At 35.9% G+C, this 22,409-nt stretch overlaps 1 protein-coding gene across 1 annotated transcript in view; it reads right to left on the reverse strand.

The window, feature by feature from the left end:
* LRRIQ3 (leucine rich repeats and IQ motif containing 3) overlaps window positions 1-22,409 on the reverse strand; it is a 360,753-nt gene that overhangs the window by 21,976 nt on the left and 316,368 nt on the right. The window contains exon 13 of the transcript XR_008294971.1: window positions 10,042-10,136. The gene's annotated coding sequence lies outside the window, so the exon portion shown is untranslated. The remainder of the gene's footprint in view (window positions 1-10,041; window positions 10,137-22,409) is intronic.

Genomic DNA, 22,409 nt, shown 5'->3' on the forward strand with positions numbered 1-22,409 from the left:
AAAGAAAACTTCCAAACTCATTCTATGAGGCCAGCATTTCCCTGATTCCAATACCAAAGACACCACTAAAAATGAGAACTACAGGCCAAAATCCCTGATGCACATGGATGCAAAACTTCGCAACAAAATACTAGCAAACTGAATCCATAATACATTAAAAAAAAGTCATTCACCATGATCAAGTAGGATTCATTTCTGGGCTGCAAGTGCGGTTTAATATTTGTAAATCAATCAACATAATACACCACATTAATAAGAACAAAATGATCCTCTCAATAGATGCAGAAAAGGCATTTGACTAAAAACAGCATCCATTCTTGATAAAAACCCTCAACAAAGTAGGGATAGGGATAACATATGTCAATGTTATAAAAGGCCATATACAAATGACCCACAGCTAATATCATCCTCAATGGGGAAAAACTGAGAGCTTTTCCTCTATGGTCAGGAACAAGATAGGGCTGTCCATTTTCACCACTTTTATTTAGTATAGTACTGGAACTCCTAGATATAGCTATCAGACAACAAAAAGAAATAAAGGCATCCAAATTGGCAAGGAAGAAGTCAAACTTTAACTATTTGGAAATGACATGATATTCTATGTAGAAAACCAGAAAGATTCCACCAAAAATTGCTAGAAATGATGTATGAATTCAGTAAGCTCGCAGTATACAAAATCAATGTACAGAAGTCTGTTGCATTTCTATACACTAATAATGAAGCAAAAGAAAGAGATATCAAGGAATCAGTCCCATCTACAATTACACCAAAAACCATAAGATATCTAGGAATAAATCTAACCAAAGAAGTGAAAGATCTGTACTCTGAAAACTAGAACACCGATGAAAGAATTGAAGAAGACAAAAATAAATGGAAAAACATTCCTTGCTCATGGATTAGAAGAACAAACATTGTTAAAATGTCTATACTACCCAAAGCAATCTATACTTTAAATGTAATCCCTATCAAAATACAACCAGCATTTTTTGCAGAACTGAACAAACAATTCTAAAATTTGTGTGGAACCACAAAAGACCTTGACTAGCCAAAGCAACCCTGCGAAAGAAAAACAAAGCTGCAGGCATCACAATTCTGGACTTCATGTTATATTACAAAGCTGTAGTGAGCAAGATATTATAATACTGGCACAAAAACAGACACATAGATCAATGGAACACAATAGAAACCCAGAAATGGACCCATAACTGTACGGTCAACTCATCTTCAACAAAGCAGGAAAGAATCTCCAATGGAAAAAAGTCTCTTCAACAAATGGTGTTGGGAAAATTGGGCAGCAACATGCAAAAGAATGAAACTGGACCACTTTCTTACATCTTACACAAGAATAAATTCAAAATGGGTGAAAGATCTACATGTGAGACAGGAAACTACTGAAATCCTAGAGGGGAACACGGGCAGTGATCTCTTTGACCTTGGCCATAACAAATCCTTACTAGATATTTTCCTGAGGCAAGGGAAACAAAAGCAAAAATTGGACTTCATCAAAATAAAAAGCTTCTGCACAGTAAAGGAAACAATCAACAAAACTAAAAGACAACCTTTGGAATGGGAAAAGGTATTGCAAATGACATATCATATGAAGGGTTGGTATCTAAAATCTATAAAGTACTTATAAAACTGAACATCCAAAAAGCAAATAATCCAGTTAAGAAATGGGCAGAAGACATAAACAGACATTTTTCCAAAGATATCCAGATGGCTAACAGACACATGAAAAGATGCTCAACATCACTCATCATCAAATACAAATAAAAACCACAATGAGATAACACCTCACACCTGTCAGAATGGTTAAAATGAACAATTCAGGAAACAACAGATGTTGGCAAGGATGTGGAGAAAAGGGAACACTTCTGCAATGCTAGTGAGAATGCAAACTGGTGCAGCCACTCTGGAAAACAGTAACGGAGGTTCCTCAAAAAATTGAAAATAGAACTACCCTATGATGCAGCAATTGTACTACCATGTATTTATCCAAAGGATAAAAAATGCTGATTCGAAGGGGCACATGCACCCCAATGTTTATAGCAGCATTATCAACAACAGTCAAATTATGGAAAGAGTCCAAATGTCCATCGACTGATGAATGGATAAAGAAGTGCTATATATATGTACAATAGAATATTATTCAGCCATAATAAGAATGAAATCTTGCTATTTGCAAGGACATGGATGGAGCTACAGAGTACTATGCTAAGTGAAATAAGTCAGTTTAAGAAAGACACATACTACTGTGGAATTTAAGAAACAAGACAGATGAACATAGGGAGAATAAAAGAGAGACGGAAACCATAAAATAGACTCTTTAAAAAAAACATTTATTTTGATAAAGCAGGAGTAGGGCAGGGGCAGAGAGACAGGAAGAGAGAGAATCTCAAGGAGGCTCTGTACAGTAAACACAGAACCTGACGTGGGGCTTGATCCCATGAATTGTGAGATCATGACCTGAGCCTAAATCAAGAATTGGATGTTTAACCCACTGAGCTACCCAGGCCCCCTATAAAAGAAACTCTTAACTATAGAAAACAACAGAGGATTGCTAGAGGAGAGGTGGGTGGGGGGTGGGTTAAGTCGGTGATGGGGATTAAGGATGGCACTTGTGATGAGCAGTGGGTGTTATATGTAAATGATGAATAGCTAAATTCTACACATCAAACTAATATTACATTGTATGTTAACTAACTGGAATTTAAATAAAAACTTGGAAAAAAAGGAAACAAAATTTATAACCATTGCCCAATTAGGATAACAGCAAAATGTGTAACCAAGTCTCATTATAAGCAGGTAAACCTAATGTTAAAGATGGGGATTAGAATGGACTTGCAGAATTAAAATGGGATGAGATTACACATCTAATATGAGATGATACATTTCATTGAGAAGGTTTTAGTGTAACTTGTAGTGAACACTACAATGGGGTCCAGGGAAATAATCCCTTTAGACTCCCTGTGGAGTCCCTAGCAGGTTCTTAGATACAGAAAAATGACCTTGTGTCAGACATGGTGATGAGCAGCTTTTGAGCAAACAAAAGGGTCCCTCTGACTTCAGGGAGTGTGCCATTGTCCCCCATGCCCATCCTCTGATCCTGCTGCAGTGTTTTCCCACCTAGATAGATGGTACATGGCAAAAGGCCCAATCTATTCATGTGCTTGATGGACTACTAAATTGTTCACTAATATTTTTGACACTGGCTCTATAAGGCTGTCATGGCAGCCATTTCTGTTACAGATTCTCTCTTTGCACAGCATCCCCTTTGACAGCGAGTAGCATAAAAGGGCATTGAAATCAATACTCACAAACCCCTTCTGCCAAATAAAGGAACTTCCTGGGGGCACTTCAAGCACTCTGTTACACAGCTGAATGAGATGAAAGGAAGCAAATCTTGTTGGTGGTCACTCGGAAGCAGGCAGATTGCTCTGCTGTGTGCCTTCCCTATAGATAGCCAATTTAGCACCATTGTTTAATTTTCACAGACAGCACCAAATGTAGTGCACAAGGGCCCTCTGAGCAGTCATTGTCAAGAGCCGATATGCAAGAGAGATATGTGAGAGAACCCCTTCCTAGGAGGTATGTTTGTATTTGCCTAACCACTTGTTTTGTTTGTTAGCTGGTTTTATGTTATTCATAAAGAAATGTAAGGAAAGCAATTATTCTCACTGAGGACCACCAGCAGCCCAGAAGCATGACTCACTCATCACTAAAGGAGAGGGCCTAATGTAGACAAGACATACAAATAAAGCTTGATGACTAGAGTCAGTGTTTCTTTCAATCAACTGCTTAAATATTGATTAGGTATAATAAAGAGTGTGACCCCATTTTTGCTACTTGATTACTGACAGATTTCAAACCCCGCTGTTCTCTCTTCCCCTTCTGCCCCATGAATGTGAGCAAGCTGATAAGAAGTCAGGTGTTCCAACCTTTGGCAGTGGTGGGAAGGTGAAACCATGCAAACCTCAGCCTCTGTGTGGGGACCCTCATCCCATGTCCACCTCCTAGCCACCATAAAACCTAAGCCTCTCTCTCTCTCTCTCTCTCTCTCTCTCTCTCTCTCTCTCTCTCTCTCTCAAAAATAAATAAACATTTGGGGCACCTGGGTGGCTCAGTAGGTTAAGCAGCCGACTTCAGCTCAGGTCATGATCTCACGGTTCGTGAGTTCGAGTCTCATGTCAGGCTCTGTGCTGACAGCTTGGAGCCTGGAGCCTGCTTCAGATTCTGTGTCTCCCTCTCCCTCTGTTCCTCCCCTGCTCACACTCTCTCTCTCAAAAATAAATAAAGATTTTTAAAAAATTAAAAAAAATAAACATTAGAAAATTATCAGGAGAATTACATTAATTTTAACATAGTGACTAACAACCATAACTTATAGCTAGCCTCTCAGCTCCCTATTTTCCAAAGCTAAGTACTGTCTTATCCTAGACATATTTAGACTGAAGAGAAAGAGGGGGTTGGAATAGGACCCAGATTACTCCACATGGCTAGAGGAAGATGTAAGCCTTGTTTTAAATTGTAAGTATTCTCTGGGAGACTATTGCCTCAGTTTATCCTTTGAAATTTCACAGAGTGGGCAAAAACATGTCAATAATTAAAGCAAATACACCTTAACCTCAAAGAGATTTCCATAAATGTATTAAGAAACAGAATTCAAACAAAGGCAAAATTTAATTGAAATTGGGTTCAGCTTGCTTAGCTGGCTGACTCTCATTGGACCTTCCCATATTAGGATAAAATATAGTTGATCTAGCGAGAATTCAAACATCATGATACTTCAGATCCCCTAAATACTGACCACAGCAGCTAGGAATGAAAGAAACAACAGATGTTGAATAAGACAGGTTTCAGTTTCAACTCTGCCAATGATGAACTACCTGACTCACTTTGGGCAATTCATTTAACTGAGCCTCAGTTTTCCCTCCTGTAAAATGGGGATAATATTCCTGTCCTGGATAATTCAGAGATATTTTGAGTATCAAAATAGCACAACAGACACAGAAGTTCTTGGTAAAGTGCCACATAGCACACAAATGTAACCTGTTTTAAAACCTATGCCCCATACTCCTGAGAGAATTCAGGACTCTGTAGGTATTATGGAGATACTATTAATTTTAATTTACAAGCAATTACGGCAAACTTGCTAATCTGATTCTTAAGTCTTTAGCAGTTTAAAGGTAGAAAATTGGAATAAGGCAGAGCTACTTGATTTTCCATAACACAAAAACTATCATGTATTCAGTCCTACTATATACTTCAATTGTAGCATAATTTTACATAAGCACAGGGCCAGCAAGACAAAGGGACAGCTGATAGCCTAACAGGAAAGGAGGAAACAAGCTGTACTCATCAGCTACAAGATTTAAAAAGTCCAGAAGACTGACAAATGAGCTATATGTACCCTGATTGGTTTTGTTTAATCACAGCAAGATACAGATGATCCTGGAGAAAAGATAAGTTTTATAAATGTTTAGTGTATTTATTTAAGAAGGTAGAAAGCATTGTAACACTGATTTAGGGAAGTCTCCATTAAAAAATGGCAAATAAATCCTTTGGTGCTTAAAGTGATTAAAAATAAAACCATCCTGCCATTAATATCAGGAAAAGATAAGCCTACTTTATTCAGATGTGCTTGGTAACATAAAATGCCTGATTGCCAGGATTGCTTTGTACTTCTTTCAGTGCTTATTGTATTCAGTTTATAGAGTGACTCCATCTCTAGTAATTTCAGTCAGCAATCCACTAATCTTATGTTACTTACATACATATTTGTGACAACCTTCCTACATGTATTAATCTTTATGACAAAACAGTATAAAATTTTTTTAAATTGTGTATTGAGAATAACACTGCTATAAAATGATAGCATAATATTTCAAAAAGCCACCCATAATTTTGTTCATATCTTCCACCTTCATTATTCTATCTCTATATAGTGCCACCATGTCCATGATTCCTTTTCAACTCCTCTAGAACAAAAGAGCAAATGAACCTCAAATCCTCCCTCCTCTCTCTTTCTCCACAAACTCGCAGGGTTAAGAATAGTCTATTCTTCCTGCAGAAGGAAGGGTCAGGAACTGAATCTTGTTGAGGATACCCTTTGAGACAGATTTATACAGATGAATATGAGCTAGCCAGGTTGAAGAGAAGGGAAATGATATGACTTTGATTCTTAATAATCCCTAGATACCTACTCACACATGTGTTATGAGCATTTTATGAATTGCCTGCTCGAGACTGACTGGTCAAGCAGGACAACCTTGGTCTTGGCTACTTGAAGTTGTAATAGCAGCTTGCCTGAGAGTGGGTGTGACACAGAGCAGGGTGGATGGAAGGAAAAATACATAGCTTTTGTTTATCTGCCACTAAGATACAACACTGATTCATATACAAATATATTATATATGCATATATACACATATATACATATATATATTATATTATTATTAAGAATCGGGACCATTCCCTAGTTACAAAGACAGAGTGGTATGTCATCTACACTGATACTGAGAATCCCCTCCTATCAGAACAGCCCCCTGATTTTCCTCTGAGAATTCTCCTTTGCTCTCTTTGCCCACATGTTTTTGAGGGCGTTAACCCTTGAGGCATATAAGTATGTGGCCCAAGGCTTCCTACTGACAGCATTTCATACTCCAGGACAGTAAAATATTTTCTGGAATGGAGCTGTGTGGAAAGGAGCTCTCTTTTTCCTATTATCTGTAGCTTCTTGTGGCCATCTTGCTCTACGTAGCTGTGATCTGTCTGAATCAGATAAGCAAGACAGATCAGAGGCAGCTGAAGCCAAGATTTGAAGAAAGATAGATTTGACTACATAATCGAAGCATCTGTCTTCCCTGAAAATGGACGTGGACTATTAGTTATTTGAGCCAAATCATTTCCTTTGATTCATAAGCCTATTTGAAAAAAAAAATAATGTTTATTTATTTTGAAGGACAAAGAGACAGAGCGTGAGTAGGGGAGGGGCAAAGAGAGAAGGAGACAGAATCTGAAGTGGACTCCAGGCTCTGAGCTGCCAGCACAGAGCCCAATGTGGGGCTTGAACTCATGAGCCATGAGATCACAACCTGAGCCAAAGTAGGATGCTTAACTGACTGAGCCACCCAAGCCTATTTGAATTGGGCTGTGGTCACTTGACATCAAACATCCATCTTTAATGCCTTTGTTTTCATGTCGTTTTCTCCTTTGAGCTGTGAACACTTCAAAGTCAAGGATTATATCTTAAAAAACTTTCTATATTCATTAAAATGTATTAATCTATATTAATCTCCAGTCTAATAGTCAACAAATGTTTTTAAATGGAAGACTAGAGAAAAAATATGTAGACACGTACACACAGAAACTGGATGTTGTTGAAAGAGCCATATGGCAGCAATATAGATTTGACACTATCTTGACTTTTCAAAACTTGAAGTAAAAATTTTAAGAAATATAAGCATATTCTTATGGAATTCAACAAACATCATTTGTGATTCCTGGGATATGAAGCTTTCAAAATTTCTCTTTTCCTTTTCTTCTTCTCCTTATTCATCAATTACTAATTAATTAATTAACTTATGTGGAGGTGTTAGAAAGTATACAAAAGTGTTTTAATTATTATTACATATCTGACATAGAAAACTTAATGGCAAATCAATTGATAAGGAAAAGGTGTAGGTTAATTAAGTGTCACTTTCGGTAGTTATTGGCCCATTTACTTAAGAGAATATAGATTATGCACAATAAGGCATATATAAGATTCCAAACTAAAGAAACAGATTGTTCAACTCCATTTACTGAAATTTTATTACCAGAGTGTACTTGTTTGCAGGTTTTTTTTCTCTTCAAAACCAACCATATTGTAGTAAAGGGATAGTTTATCATGCCATTTTGAACCTCTTCCACAGCCAAACATCCAGAATGATGTCAACTTTAACAGATGTCAACCACTAGTTCAACAAAACAACTACAAGTAAATTGACAAAATATGAATGTAAATTGAATAATAAAATACATTTACTTGAATCTATGTTTATACTTTCCTGTAACCATATAGAAATATTTTTATTTGGCCACTTTTTTACATCAATACATAAGTCCCTTTTAGTTTTTGTGGGTCTGTCATGAGGCTAGATCATTTCAGAGATGATAGTACCGAGAATTTCTAGTGAACATGAAGAAGAAGGTACTTGTTTAAGATGTTTCTTGTCCAATGAATTATGTAACTAAACCATAACTCCACCATATTGTTCTTTTCTATATTTTCTGAGTCTAGGGAATGAGAAAAGATGATTGTTGTTAAATCTTTAGTTTGTCACATCTCCCTACAAAACATGGCCACAGACACACTATGGCATCACTCCATAGCCTCTCAGTAGAGAGAGAAACACATACATTAAGATAAGAATGAGATTAAGGAGTTTCTTGTGGGAAATAATTTTCTAATTTATTTCATGAGGGAGTACAGTTATCGTGTTAGGAAATTCAACAGATTATGAAGTGTGAACTCTTGTAACTAAACACTAAAAATGTTTATTCACTGAAATACCAGTAATTTATATAATTTTCTGAAATTTTAATACATTAAATTCACGAGTATAAAATTAAAATATGGTATAAGGGAGTGATTTGTGTGACTTTTATTTCTTTGTTCTTTTCAAAAAGGACACTATTCAAAATTGCTACCTTCTGCTTCATTGAAAGTTGTCTTAGGGAATTCTTTCATGCAAAGTTTCATATATAGTCTCAGCTTTCTAAGCCTACATGTGTTGAGGAAATTAGGAAATAAACAGAATATCACCGCGCAAATAAAAAATCTGACTATTTTATGTCAAAATTGTGAAGTCACACAGAACTGTATAAAACAATGGAATATATTAGTCAATATCCTTTTTCTCATGTCCCTGAGATTTTTCCAGTAAGGAAGTTAACTGAACCCTGTCAGACCCCAGGTGCTATGAGAGACATTTTCACATATGTTTAGGTACTGACCCTGCTTAGCAAACCCAAGAGAGAGCATTTTCTTCTCTTTACATGAAAAGAGAATGAGACTCAACCAAAGAATAAATAAACAGCTTTTTACAAGATCACAAATATATTAAGCAACTGCAGAGGGACTTAAACCCAGTTCTGCTAACTTTAAAACCTGTTACTTAAGGATTTGCTTTTGGTTGACTAGTTTTTCAAGTAAAAATACTACCTCTACATGCCAGCAACCAGAACTCTGCTGTCAGAAGTCTCTTACAAATGAAAAATGCCATCATTCTTTCCCTTCCTCTTTTAATAGGTCATGTAATTTACCTACTGATATATACTAATCGATATTTATATGTATCAGTATATAAATATATAAAATAAAATGCTTCTATGCATCTTTTATTCTTTTAACTATATCTCTGTGTGTTCCAATAATAATAATAATAATAATAATAATAATAATAGATATTTATGTTTCAACCAGACAAATAATAAACAGAGTTTAGGTTAAAAATCATCAAGCATTAATTACTTAAGTACATATTGAGGGCCCAGGAAAAAGTCCCAGTGCTCTGGGTCATTAGAAAGTATCCTCTGGTCCAGTCCCTGTTTTGAGTATCACTGCATAAACAACTGAAACATGCAGTGTATAATTAAGTGATGAAACATATGGTATGAGTTATAAAAGCTTTAGGGATTCAGAGAGATCAAGCAATGAATTTTCCCAGTATAAAGGTAAGGAAGTGAAGCATCTCTTAGATTTGGTGGTCTTAATACCGTACTATGGAACATTATTCTTCTCTAGGGTGTACTAGAATTTCTTATTTTAAGAAAAGCAAAATTTTCAGTAGGGGGAAAATTCAACGGGAGACAATATCATTGTGATGACTGTTAAAATAAGCATGAAGTCATAAACTGAAGTACAGAAACCACCAGTTTCCTTTATTAAAATTAAGGAAGAATAAAGAAAGGCAATATCTCTGTTGGTCTCCTGTGCTTGCACTGGATCAAATCTAGCAAGGGCACCATATGAAAAATGGCCACAGCATACGTAATTACCTTTCATAATTACTTGGAGATCTGCAGCAACAAGAGAATCTCGCATGGGTCCATTTGATTTCTGCTCCACAATTAGGTGTGCAATCAAGATTTCCCTTAAAAAACAAACAAGCAGAACTGTAAACAAGTAACTAACAGACAACAAAGGTAGTCACTTCTATGGCCCAAAGCCTTGCATCCAGAAAGACTATTCGTTAAGGAAACTAGTTCCAGACTTTCGTGTCCACAAGAAGTTCTCCTCAGAGTCCCCCAGTTTAAGCACATGTGTGGTCTAGGAGAAAGGATGCCTCTGTTCCTCTAACTCTAATCAACAAGATCAAGGATATAGCCACATACCATGTGACTTCCCAGGCTGTTGCTAGTTGGTACCAGGAAAAAGTTAATTACAATCAGTGAAACAATGTGGCATTTCATTTTGCAACTATGAATCATTCTCTGTCTGGTCTAGACTCCTGAGATTCATTTTCATAGTAAACTAATCTTTAGAGTGTCAGACTGTGATTAGTGATAGTGACACATTTTACAGATTGGGTCCTCAGAGCTGTGCCTACCCTGTCGCTATGGAAAGTTTGGTAGAGATCTTGGTGAAAATAATCTTGACATTAGAAAAACTGGCATAAAAAATTAAATATGTACCTCCTTATAAAAAAATTTGACCAAGATTTCAATCTAGAATAGCTAAATGCTTCTTAGCAACCTATATAATTGAATTATAATAGATTATATATAGATGGGACCTACAGGTTTGTGAATTTATACTTGTGTGTTTGTGAGTTAATTACATTTACAGTTTACAGTAATATTTGAAAGGTCACACTCTAAAAAATAGTTATTGACTTGTTAGGTGTACATACCAAATATTCTGAATATTCCTAATGTGTTCTTACCTGTAAAAATGCAACATACTTAGAAATTTTTTTAATGTTTATTAATTTTTGAGACAGAGAGAGACAGAGTGAGTGCAGGGGAGGGGCAGAGAGAGAGAGAGAGAGAGAGACACAGAATCCGAAGCAGGCTCCAGGCTCTGAGCTGTCAGCACAAAGCCCAATGCAGGACTCAAACCCACAGACAGTGAGATCATGACCTGAGCCAAAGTAGGGCATTTAACCAACTGAGCCACCCAGGTGCCCCACTGCAACATATTTTTACAGAAAAGCATTATAGATAAAAGGAGATTGTGAGGAAGAATTTGTAAGATTTACGATACTGTGGAGAATGCCATGGGTGAACCAAGGCAAGTGCCATTATAATAAATCCCTTTGCATCTCTTAAGAATGTTCATGGTTTCTGTGTTTGACAGGGTATTCATAGTCTTCCTGTAACTTATTAGAAGGATATTTAATTCCACTCTGCTACTATGAAGAACAAGCTATTGAAGATGAACTCCTGCTGGTCTTCTTTTAGACATCAAGTTTTGTTCATCACACAAGAAAGAAAACGCACATTGCAGGGGGAAGAAAGAAATGAGTCCTTCAAGTCATAAGGAGAAAAACACTTGAAGGAAGTAGTTCTTACCTCTTTCCTCAAACATATAAACACAGTTATGGGACCAGGGCATTTACTCTCCAGTGTATGGTTAGAAAATGGGATTTAATGTGTGGGGGAAGGTTGGGGGAGGGATGCAGTTATATTAACTTCTATTTGCAAATGCGTATTCTTAGGAAGAAGCCTGTAGATCAGAATTGTGTGCAAATTTTTTCTATCAAGAATGAAAAGCTCCTAAAGAGTTTTCCTATGTACCTTTGTGCATTGCACTTAGGATAGGAGTTACTGTCCACGACAAAGACTCAGACTTGGAGACTTCAAGTCTCATGCCAGACATTAACGTTTAAAATATAAAACATAGGAATTTTAGCACATGACCATTGAAAGAAAACAGTGCATGCCATTTGAAGATAGCCGAGGCTTTATGTAGCACCAAGTTACATGCAAAAATAAGTCAGTCTTATGGTGCTGACACCAATCCTCTGGAAAACCTGAAGATGTAAACGTTGAGGAGTAAATTACAGCACTAGTAAAGTTAACCTGGTAGAGTCCAGAATGGCATATGCAGCAGAGAAAAAAGCAAACAGAAACAGTTCATGCTGTTATAATTGCTACAATTTCATTGGCAATTTAAATAAAATAATTCAAATTGCTGCAATTAACACACACATAGAATTTAAAAGATGGTGGGTGACCTCGCACAAAACATACTGTGGAATCAGCCCTCCTCCAAAGAATTAACCTTCATAAATCATTTGCATCCAAAGGACGCCTGGCTTTATGCTCTGCAAAATTTATCGGCACAGGAAAAGCAAAGCCCCTAAATGAGAATGCCATCAACAGCAAGCACTGTCTCCTGGTTTATTTCATCCATATGAATACACAGAGACTGGATGTGTTACATTCACACACTCCCCAGCTGAAAGTGGGATTTTGCTTTTTCTGCATGAGTGCCCCGCACAAACCGTTAGCTGTATTGCTGAGAAGTGAGTCTGATTCACGTTGACAGAGATTCCACTTTTACATGACTTCAGGGGCACAATACCATCTTGTCTGTGGTTTAGGTCTGGATAAAGGGCTCTTTCCATCAACACATTAGAGCACAGTAGCCACAAATTGTTATTTGAGATATGGAGGATATGAGTTCAATGTTTCTCCAGTCACCTGAAACCACATTTAAGACATACTATCTGGGACACATTGGAAGCCTTTTCTCTTATTAGGTCCGATTTATGCAAGCACAGAATGGGCAGTCCAAAGAATGATGATTTATGATCAAAAATTAAAAAAAAGTAACAGCTGGTTGAGTCTAATATGAGTGAACGATGGCCTCTACTACCCTTGGCTCTGAGGTGTAGGTCTAGGAAATAAGGTAAGCCAGGTCTAGGAAATAATGTAAGCCATTTGAACTACTGCCTAATGTACAGGGCTCAAAAGCACTTTTAACATCTAAAATGTGCATTTTTTTTACCCCTTTAAAAATAATCTCCACTCTGGAAGGTACTATTTCAAGATCATAAAACTCTTCTGACATTTTTTTCAAATACCAATTCTTTATACTACAAAGACAAAGGGAGTTCCATTCACCATTCACATTTTCCTTCAAAATTATCGCACGAGCTCTATGCTTATGGCTTGTATAATTTATATTGGTACATGTTTAGTCAAAATAATATATTTTTTTAAACGTTTATTTATTTTTGGGACAGAGAGAGACGGAGCATGAACGGGGGAGGGGCAGAGAGAGAGGGAGACACAGAATCGGAAACAGGCTCCAGGCTCTGAGCCATCAGCCCAGAGCCCGACGCGGGGCTCGAACTCGCGGACCGTGAGATTGTGACCTGGCTGAAGTCAGACGTTTAACCGACTGCGCCACCCAGGCGCCCCTTGAAATAATGTTTAAACAGGAATGTCATACTACATCCCATTTATGTGATTGTTATACTATTGCAATAGGAGAGTAAAAGCATAGCTAATAAAAGGACATAATTCAAGTCAGTTTGAAGGCGAAAGTAAAATTGTACCAGCTGTGGAAACAATAACTTAATTGGGAGGAAATTGTACCTCTGTGCAAGTTTTTCACTAAGTGATACTCTCAAATGGGGACAGCAATAAACGAAAGCATTATTTAAATTAGCATCCCCTCTCCAAAGAGAATGGGAACCAGCCTATCAGGGACATTCAGTGAATGACCACAACTGGATCCAGAAGTCTCTGGCAGAACAAAATGGGAGGAGATATAAAATAAAGCCAGAGGAGCTGCCAGAGGCAGGTACCTTGCTTATAAAAAGTTCAAGTCCAACGGGGGGGGGAGGGGGGGGGTGGAAGGGTGTTGGCAAACTGAAGGAAAATAGAATGCAAAACTAGAAACAATATCAGAATTACTGAATACCAAAACTTCATATGCAAATAAGTAGAAATTAAAGCATGTTCTTTTTGAAATAAGTACTCCTTAAAAGGCTGCCAAAGTCAGATTCTTAAATGGCTATCTGAATGTTAGTTGAAACTGCTTAAATGGTGAATGCTCAGGAATAAAAAAAAATTAGTAATTTATTCCCAAAGTGACCTTTTCCAGGCCATAATAAATCATCCATATATACTGTCTTTTTTCATGAACCTTCTGTTTAAAGAAGGCAAAAATGGAAGTACTGCTGAGAGCACAAGTCAGTCACGGACTCCAATAGGAAGCACATAAGCACTAATCTAACTTCTTGGCTGAAATTCATCATCGAAAGCAGTGCATGTCTTGCGATTACCTGCCCCAACTCATTCCTTCCTCCTGCCTCACATTTCTGTTACCTTTAAGGAGTGGTGGGGGAGGGGGATAGAAGAGTCACTGTTCTTGACATTTGCATTTGAATCTTGAGTAAGAAAAGAGGTTTTAAATAAATAAACAAAATGATGATTGAAAATTGCATTTGTCCCATTGAAACAGAAGCCAAGGAATTAACTTTTGAATTGGAGTTTTGAGACTCAAAATATTCAATATTACTCACTGGAAAGTGAACTGCTTAAAAACACAGTTATTCTGGCAGTAATAGTAATGAAGACTTTTCATCTTTTATCACCTTGCTCCTTTAACTAAAGTGTGAACCTAAGAGTCCCAGGGTCCTCTAAATTCAAGGTTTAAATTTTAAAGAAAAACATCTTTGGGAATATCTACAACTCCATTATAGCATTTCATGCAATTCAATCCAACACACTCTGCATTGTTTACAAATTATGTGATCTTCAGCTACATTTATAAGACTGAATAGTCATCCTTTAAATCAAAAAGCACAGACATGAGAGTAGGATTATATAATATATAAGTATATTAATACACTTAATATATATTTTTTTGTTTTAAAAATTAGGCCAGTCACAGCCAAAACACAGCAATGTAAAAATTCTCATACCCAATAGAGAGTTTAAACAAAAGATAAAACCACATTTCACATTTTTTATGAATGACTGAATTTTAAATTTTAAGTGAATGGTACTTAAAATTCCCAGAATGGAAATGGGTTACCCACAAGCCACTGTCTACCATCATTCTATAATTACAAAACAAAATACTACAAAGTAAATGAGGTTGATAATTTGTTATAGTATTATAGCATCATAAGTATATTGACAATTTGATGTTATACTCTGTGTTAAAATATGTAGATATAGTAGAGTCTAAACACAATTTAAACAAACTTATATGTAATATTCAGCTTTAAAGAGTGTTTTTGCTAAAGGAATATAGATCAGCAAATAAGCAACAAAAACAGTAAAAAGTCTGAAACTAAAATATAGATTTGAGTCATCTTCAGAATGCATTGTTAATTTCACACTATCCCATGAGAAGAAGTACCCAGATCACAACAGATCTCATAACCCTGTGCAGCCACTAATGGACAATTTATTGACATGAATTTCTGTGACAGCATGCAGTGTTGGAAAGGGAAGAATGAGCTGAGGTCCATGACTCTCACTGGAAGTGAGTCTTTGCCTTGATTGAGCATGTTGTACGCGGTCAACCAAAGCAGCAAAATATTTCTCGAAATGCATTTATGACAAACTGAATACAGAGGAAATGGGGAAAAAATCCAAGAATCTATATGAACTAGTGGTACTAGCAGAAATAGACGGTGAGGAGGAAATTTTTCAATTTGACCAGAAAAACTACTGCCCAGAGAGAACGGTTAAGAAAACTAGAAGCACAAAGGTGTCAAAGTGGAAAAAGTAACCTTTAAATAGCGCTGGAGAGAAATATCAGAGGACTTAGAATAAAAGTATTCAGTAACCCACTATATTTCTTGTTAATATTTTATTTTCTTTAAGGAATATACTTCAGAAATCCCTTACATGAAATGACAAAAGTATGTCTGCTCTTTTTGAACAATGTGTCTCTCAAAGCATTACTTATGAATTATTTAACTTTTCTTATGTGTTCATATAGTGAATAATGATTAGGCAATAACTTAAAAGGAAGAGTTGAAGTCCAATAAATTGTTCCGTCCTTCACATATTAATATACATCTTAGGAACAAATAGCTCGCTTCAGTTCAAAAACTGTTGTAAGGTGTGGGTCCAATACCTGCACACTGCAAGGACTTTGTTCTCCCTTAAGGAGTATATTTGCAGTGGTAGCTTACCTTTACTTTAACCACTTTAATCTGATTCCTTCTACCACAGGGCAACAAGCAGAAGCCTTTTTATGCAAATGATTGGGACAAAGCTGTGATGAAAAGTCTGCATGTAGGAGTAAAATTGTAGATTTTTACCGACTGGATTTTTGTGCCTGGTGAAACCACTGCAGTTCTATTCATCACTTTCTCTGCATGCACCAGGATGGCAAGCTGCACCAGATCTTTGGGATCTGTCGTGATCACCGATTGTGATCAGCGGGCATTTCCATAGCACTTGTACACATCTCGCTTTAAAAAAACTCTGTGATGTTGATCACTGTACAATGTAAATGATGAAAGGAGTAAAAACTGAGTCAAAGAGCAGTGAAATGAGTCATTCCAGTTAAAGCAGAATACAAAGTTTGATTCCCAGACACCTGCTGAGGCAACTCTGACTCAAAGGTAACAACTTTTCAAATGAAATTTCACTAGCTATTCATTATATATGGTGAACAAGGGGTAATTGATTAAGCAGACTCTTTGGTGTCAAGCAGTGGGAAGCAAGATGTTTGTGACTAAGGAAGAAAATGCAGAAGGAGAGAAGAGTCAGGTCATATGCATTTTTTTAAACATGTATTCTATTTTTGAGAGAGAGCACGGGTGGGGGAGGGGCATAGAAGGAGGGAGACAGAGGATCCGAAGTGGGCTCCATGCTGACAGCAGCAAGCCTGATGTGGGGCTAGAACTCACAAAGCCTGAGATCATGACCTGAGCCATAGTGAGACACTTAACTGACCCAGGTGCCCCTGCATTTTTAACTGTTGTAAGTCACACAGCAAAAAATGTCTATTTGTGTATAATCATACTGGGGATATAGGGACCACACTGCATCTACCAACAAGAAACTAGTTTGCTTAATATAGCCTAACAAGTCCTAATTGGAACAGGCAGAAGAAATATGTGCGTACAATACTGTTTTCCTAATGATAGAAATGCAACTGGCTATTAGCCAGATTGTTACTGTTTCCTTTACTGAAGCTTGTAATCCCCTGAAAGAAAATGGATTTAGCACTTAGTATTATACCAGGCATTATTTCCCAGGAACACAATCTTCACTAACTTGCCTCTAAACTTAGAACTCCCACGTATCTCTATCCACTTCTCACCATTCCTACTGGCACCACCACAGGCCAGTATCCTCACAATGCTCACCAAGACTTTTTCAATAGACTAGTAACTAGGTCCCTGGAAGAGGTTCTGCAGCATTTGGATCCAGTCTTCACACTACAACCAGATTTAGTGTTTTTTTTTTTTTTATATTTATTTATTTAAATAATCTCTACCCCCAATGTGGGGCTTGAACTCATGACAACGAGGTTGAGATTTGCATGTTCTACTGACTGAGCCAGCCAGGTACTCCCAGTTAACTTTTTCAAATATCAGTCTGACACCTCCAACAAACCCCACTATTACCCTTCGGTAGCTACTTTGCTCATAAGATTAACCTGACCTGTAAACCCCTTGATGGCCTGGTCAACCATGCACACCTCAGTATGCATAGCTCTTGCACTTCTCCATGCTCCAGGCACACTGGGCTTATTCAATTCTGTGAATGTCCATGCTGTCTCCCACTACTGGGCCCTCTTCCACACGCTTTTCCTCAGACTGGGATATTATCCATTATATCCACTTTCCAGCCTTACTTATGCTGTATTCTCCCTTCCAAGCTTACATTCAAGGTTTATTTCCTTTAGTTGTTAGGTTTTATCATAGTATGATATTGCTTTCCTCCAAAGCACCAATCTTAGAAGATACTTATATGTGCTTTTGTCTGAGTAGACCTTTGGAAAATGTTTTTCTCGTGAAATATGAAACAACACAGAAATGCACACAAAGCAGAAACGGACAGTTTATCACTCATGTACCCACCACATAAGACGTAGAATTTTGCATGCAGAAACTCATGCCCTTATCCAATTAGTGTATACTCTTACCACTCCTCCAAAAGAAAGCACTGATGACTTATATAATGAATACTGTGAAAATTTTCACTACCTAACCATGCATCTTTAAACAGTGAGTGTAAATTTGCCTATTTTTTGAGCATTCTAGAAATAATCATATGATAATTATTCTTTGTGTCTTCATGGCTGATAATGCAAGCCTTGGCTTTCCTATTCTTACTCAAAGTTGACTTCATAATTTGTGGTTGCTGGTATTTCAGTGTAAACTTTCACCACATTTGCAACTTTCAACAACAACAACAACAAGAAAACACTTCATTAGAATGCCATTAAATCTGTTGATAAATTTGGGGAGAATTGACATTTTGACAATATTGAAGTTTCCAATCCATTCATATGGTATATTCCTCCATTTACTAAGCTTTTCTTTAATTTATCATATTAATGTCTTATAGTTTTCAGTACAGAAAACTTTGACTTTTTTTGTTAGATTTATTCCTACATGGGTTTTTTAATGCTATTGTAAATTGTATCTGTTTTAAAATTTCAGTTTCTATTAATCTGTATAGAAATATAGTTAATTTGGGGTATTTACTTGTATCTAGGACCTTAATAAATTCAGTTATTGGTTTTAGTAGTTTTTTGTAGAGGCTTTTGGATTTTCCACATAAACGATGTTGCCTGTAAATAATGACAAAATTAATTACTTCCTTTCAATAATTATAATTCTATTTTTATTTTCCTGATTTATTCGTACAGCTAGGACACCAAATACAACGTTGTATGGATAAGAAAATAACAGACATCTACATTTTGTTCCAATCTCAAAGAAAAAGCTTTCAATAATTCAAAATTAGGTATAATGTTTACTGTAGGGTTCTAGTGATACCTTTTATCTAATTAACAGTTTCCTTCTGTGTCTAGTATGTTAATCATAGACAAGTATTAAATTTTATTTTTTCAACTATTAGACTGATTACATTAGTTGTATCCATTATTTTGTTAATATTTTGTATAGTATTGATATATATTCAAATGTTAAATCAATTTGCTTTTCTATCCTTCTTTTGGCACTGACACTATTATCCTTTTTATATAATAACCACATTTGGTTTGCCACTAATTTATTTAGATTCCTTAAAAATCTATGTTTATTAATAATATTGTTCTATAATTTTTCTTTGTTGTAGTGTCACTGTATTATTATTGTTCCTGTGGTTATTCTGATCTCATAAAATAATTGGGAGTCTTTTTCTCTATTTCCATTTTCTGAAAGTATTTAGTTTCATCTGTCAGCGGATTAATCTGGGACTTAAGTTTTCCTTGTGATAATTTTCTAGTGCTTTAATTATAAATTTAATTTCTTAAATTTTCCATTTCTTACCATAGCAGTTGTCTTTTAGGAATTTTTCAATTTTATCTAAAAATTTAAACATACATCATAAGTGTTCTTGTTATTTATCATTTTAATATCATTAGAATCTATAATAATGTTACATTTTTTAATCCTTATATTGTGTATGTATGTGTGTATTTTTAATTTTTAAAAAATGTTTATTTATTTATTTATTTTGAGAGAAAGAGAGAGCATGAACTGGGGAGGGGCAGAGAGGCAGGGAGAGAGAGAATCTCAAGGAGACTCCATGCAAAGACTGATGCGGGGCTCAATCCCACAAACCATGAGATCTTGACCTGAGCCAAAATCAAGAGCTGGACACTGAACCAACTGAGCCACCCAAGTGCACCATGTGTGTGTATTTATTGCTTTTTATTAGCCTCATCAGAGTTTGTCAGTGTTATTAGTCCTTTCAAAAAAGCTCTGGGATTTGTTGATCCCTTTACATGTTTATTTTCTAAGTTGTTAATGTCTATGCTCAGCTTTATTATTTTCTTTTTTCTATATTCTGAAATATTATATTTTTCTAAAATATTTGTATTAGTAGATCATTGATTTTGAATGATATCAATTAGTCTAATTTCATAAGTTTTAATGTACGTTAATTTTATTATTCTGCTAAAAATATTTCATTACTTCCTTGACTATAGACATATTTCTTATATTATTTTTTTATTGATTTCTAGATTAAATGAATTTTGAACAAAGTATACACTCAGATTAATTTTTGAAATTTATGGATATTTGTTACTTTTTGTAAAGGTTTCATATACATTTGAAAAGAATGTATATTCTTCAGTTCTCAAGTACTTTATGCTTTGTACATTAGGTCAAGTTTATTAATTATGTTGTGAAAATCTTCTATATCCACACTGTTTATTCTATTAGTTACAAATAAAGAATGTTAAAATATCCTATCACAATTGTAGACTTACCTAATTTTTCCATGTTTTCATGAATCATTGTGTCACATATTTTATTTATCCATTTTTTATTATCCATTTATACTTTTTATTTTATACAGTTTTCTTTACCCATTAATCAGTTTTCTTTATCCATTAATGTCCATCCATTGATGGACATTAGGGCTCTTTCCATAATTTGACTATTGTTGATAGTGATGCTATAAACACTGGGGTGCATATACCCCTTCATATCAGTATTTTTGTATCCTTTGGATAAATACCTAATAGTGAAATTACTGGGTCATAGGGTAGCTCTATTTTTAATTTTTTGAGGAACCTCCATACTGCTTTCCAGAGTGGCTGCACCAGTTTGGATTCCCACCAGCAGTGAAAAAGGGTTCACTTTTCTTTGCATCCTTGCCAACATCTGTTATTTCCTGAGTTGTTCATTTTAGCCATTCTGGCAGGTGTGGGGCCATATCTCATTGTGATTTTGATTTGTTTTTCCCTGATGTTGAGTGATGTTGAGCATCTTTTCATGTGTCTGTTAGCCATTTGGATATATTCTTTGGAAAAGTGTCTTTTGCCCATTTCTTCGTTGGATTACTTGTTGTTTGGGTGTTGAGTTTGATAAGTTCTTTATAGATTTTGGATACTAACCCTTTACCTGATATCCTTTGTAAATATCTTCTCTCATTCCATTGTTTGCCTTTTAGTTTTGTTGATCATTTCCTTTGCGGTGCATAAGGTTTTTATCTTGATGAGGTCCCAATAGTTCATTTTTGCTTTTGTTTCCCTTGACTCTAGAGACCTGTTTAGTAAGAAGTTGCTGCAGCTGAGGTTAAAGAGGTTTTTACCTGTTTTCTCTTCTAGGATTTTGATTTGGTCCTGTCTTACATTTAGGTCTTTTATCCATTTTGAGTTTATTTTTGTGTATGGTATAAGAAATTGGTCCAGGTTCATTCTTCTGCATGTTGCTGTCTAGTTTTTCCAACACCATTTGCTGAAGAGAGTTTTTTCCATTGGATATTCTTTCTTCGATACATTTTTTTCTGTATTTTACTTTGATCTTTTAGAACCTCCTGCAAACAGGATTTAAAAAAATTTTTGTCTGCCAATCTTTGCATTTTAAGTGAAATTAATCAATTTACATTTAACATAATTACTATGAGTATTTAAATCTATCATCTTACTGTTTCTATTTGATTTATGTGTTCTATATTTTTTGTCTCCTCTCGAGTTTTTGCTTGAGTTAGCATTACTTATTATTGTACTTCCTCCATCTATTTCTTGAAAGTTATATATTTCTTTACTATTCTCTTAATGATTAATCTGGAAAATAAAACAAATTTTGAATTATCGAAGCCCAACATTGTCATTCATACCTTTTTTCTAGACAACTCAAAGACCTTTGAACACTATAATTTCATTTATTTCTTACTGGACTTTTATGCCATTGGTATCATGTATTTTAATTCTACACATATTGTAGAACACTGAAACCACAGTTATTCTTTTTTTTTTTTTAAGATTTTATTTTGTAATGTTTATTTGGTGGGGGGGGGGGGTGGAATGGAGCATGAGCAGGGGAGGGACAGAGAGAGAGGGAGACACAGAATCTGAAGCAGGCTCCAGTCTCCAAGCTGTCAGCACAGAGCCTGACGAGAGGCTTGAATTCACAAACCGTGAGATTGTGACCTGAGCTGAAGTTGGAAGGTTAACCAACTGAGCCACCGAGGTGCCCCCATTATTATTCTTTTATAAGGTCAATAACTATATATTTAAACTTTTCATAATTCATTTTGCCCACATTTTTATCTTCCATCTTATTATAGATTGAATGTTTATGTCCCCCCCAGGATTAACTTGTTCAAGTCCTAATCTCCAATTTGATGATATTTGGAGTTGAGGCCTTTGGGAGGTACCTAGAGTTAGATGAGGTCATGAGGGTGGAGCCCTCATGAGGGGATTAGTGTCCTAAGAGACACCAGAGAGCTCTCCCTCTCTCCACACACACTCA

Source organism: Acinonyx jubatus, chromosome C1 (assembly GCF_027475565.1).
Source record: "Acinonyx jubatus isolate Ajub_Pintada_27869175 chromosome C1, VMU_Ajub_asm_v1.0, whole genome shotgun sequence".
Taxonomy (NCBI): domain Eukaryota; kingdom Metazoa; phylum Chordata; class Mammalia; order Carnivora; family Felidae; genus Acinonyx; species Acinonyx jubatus.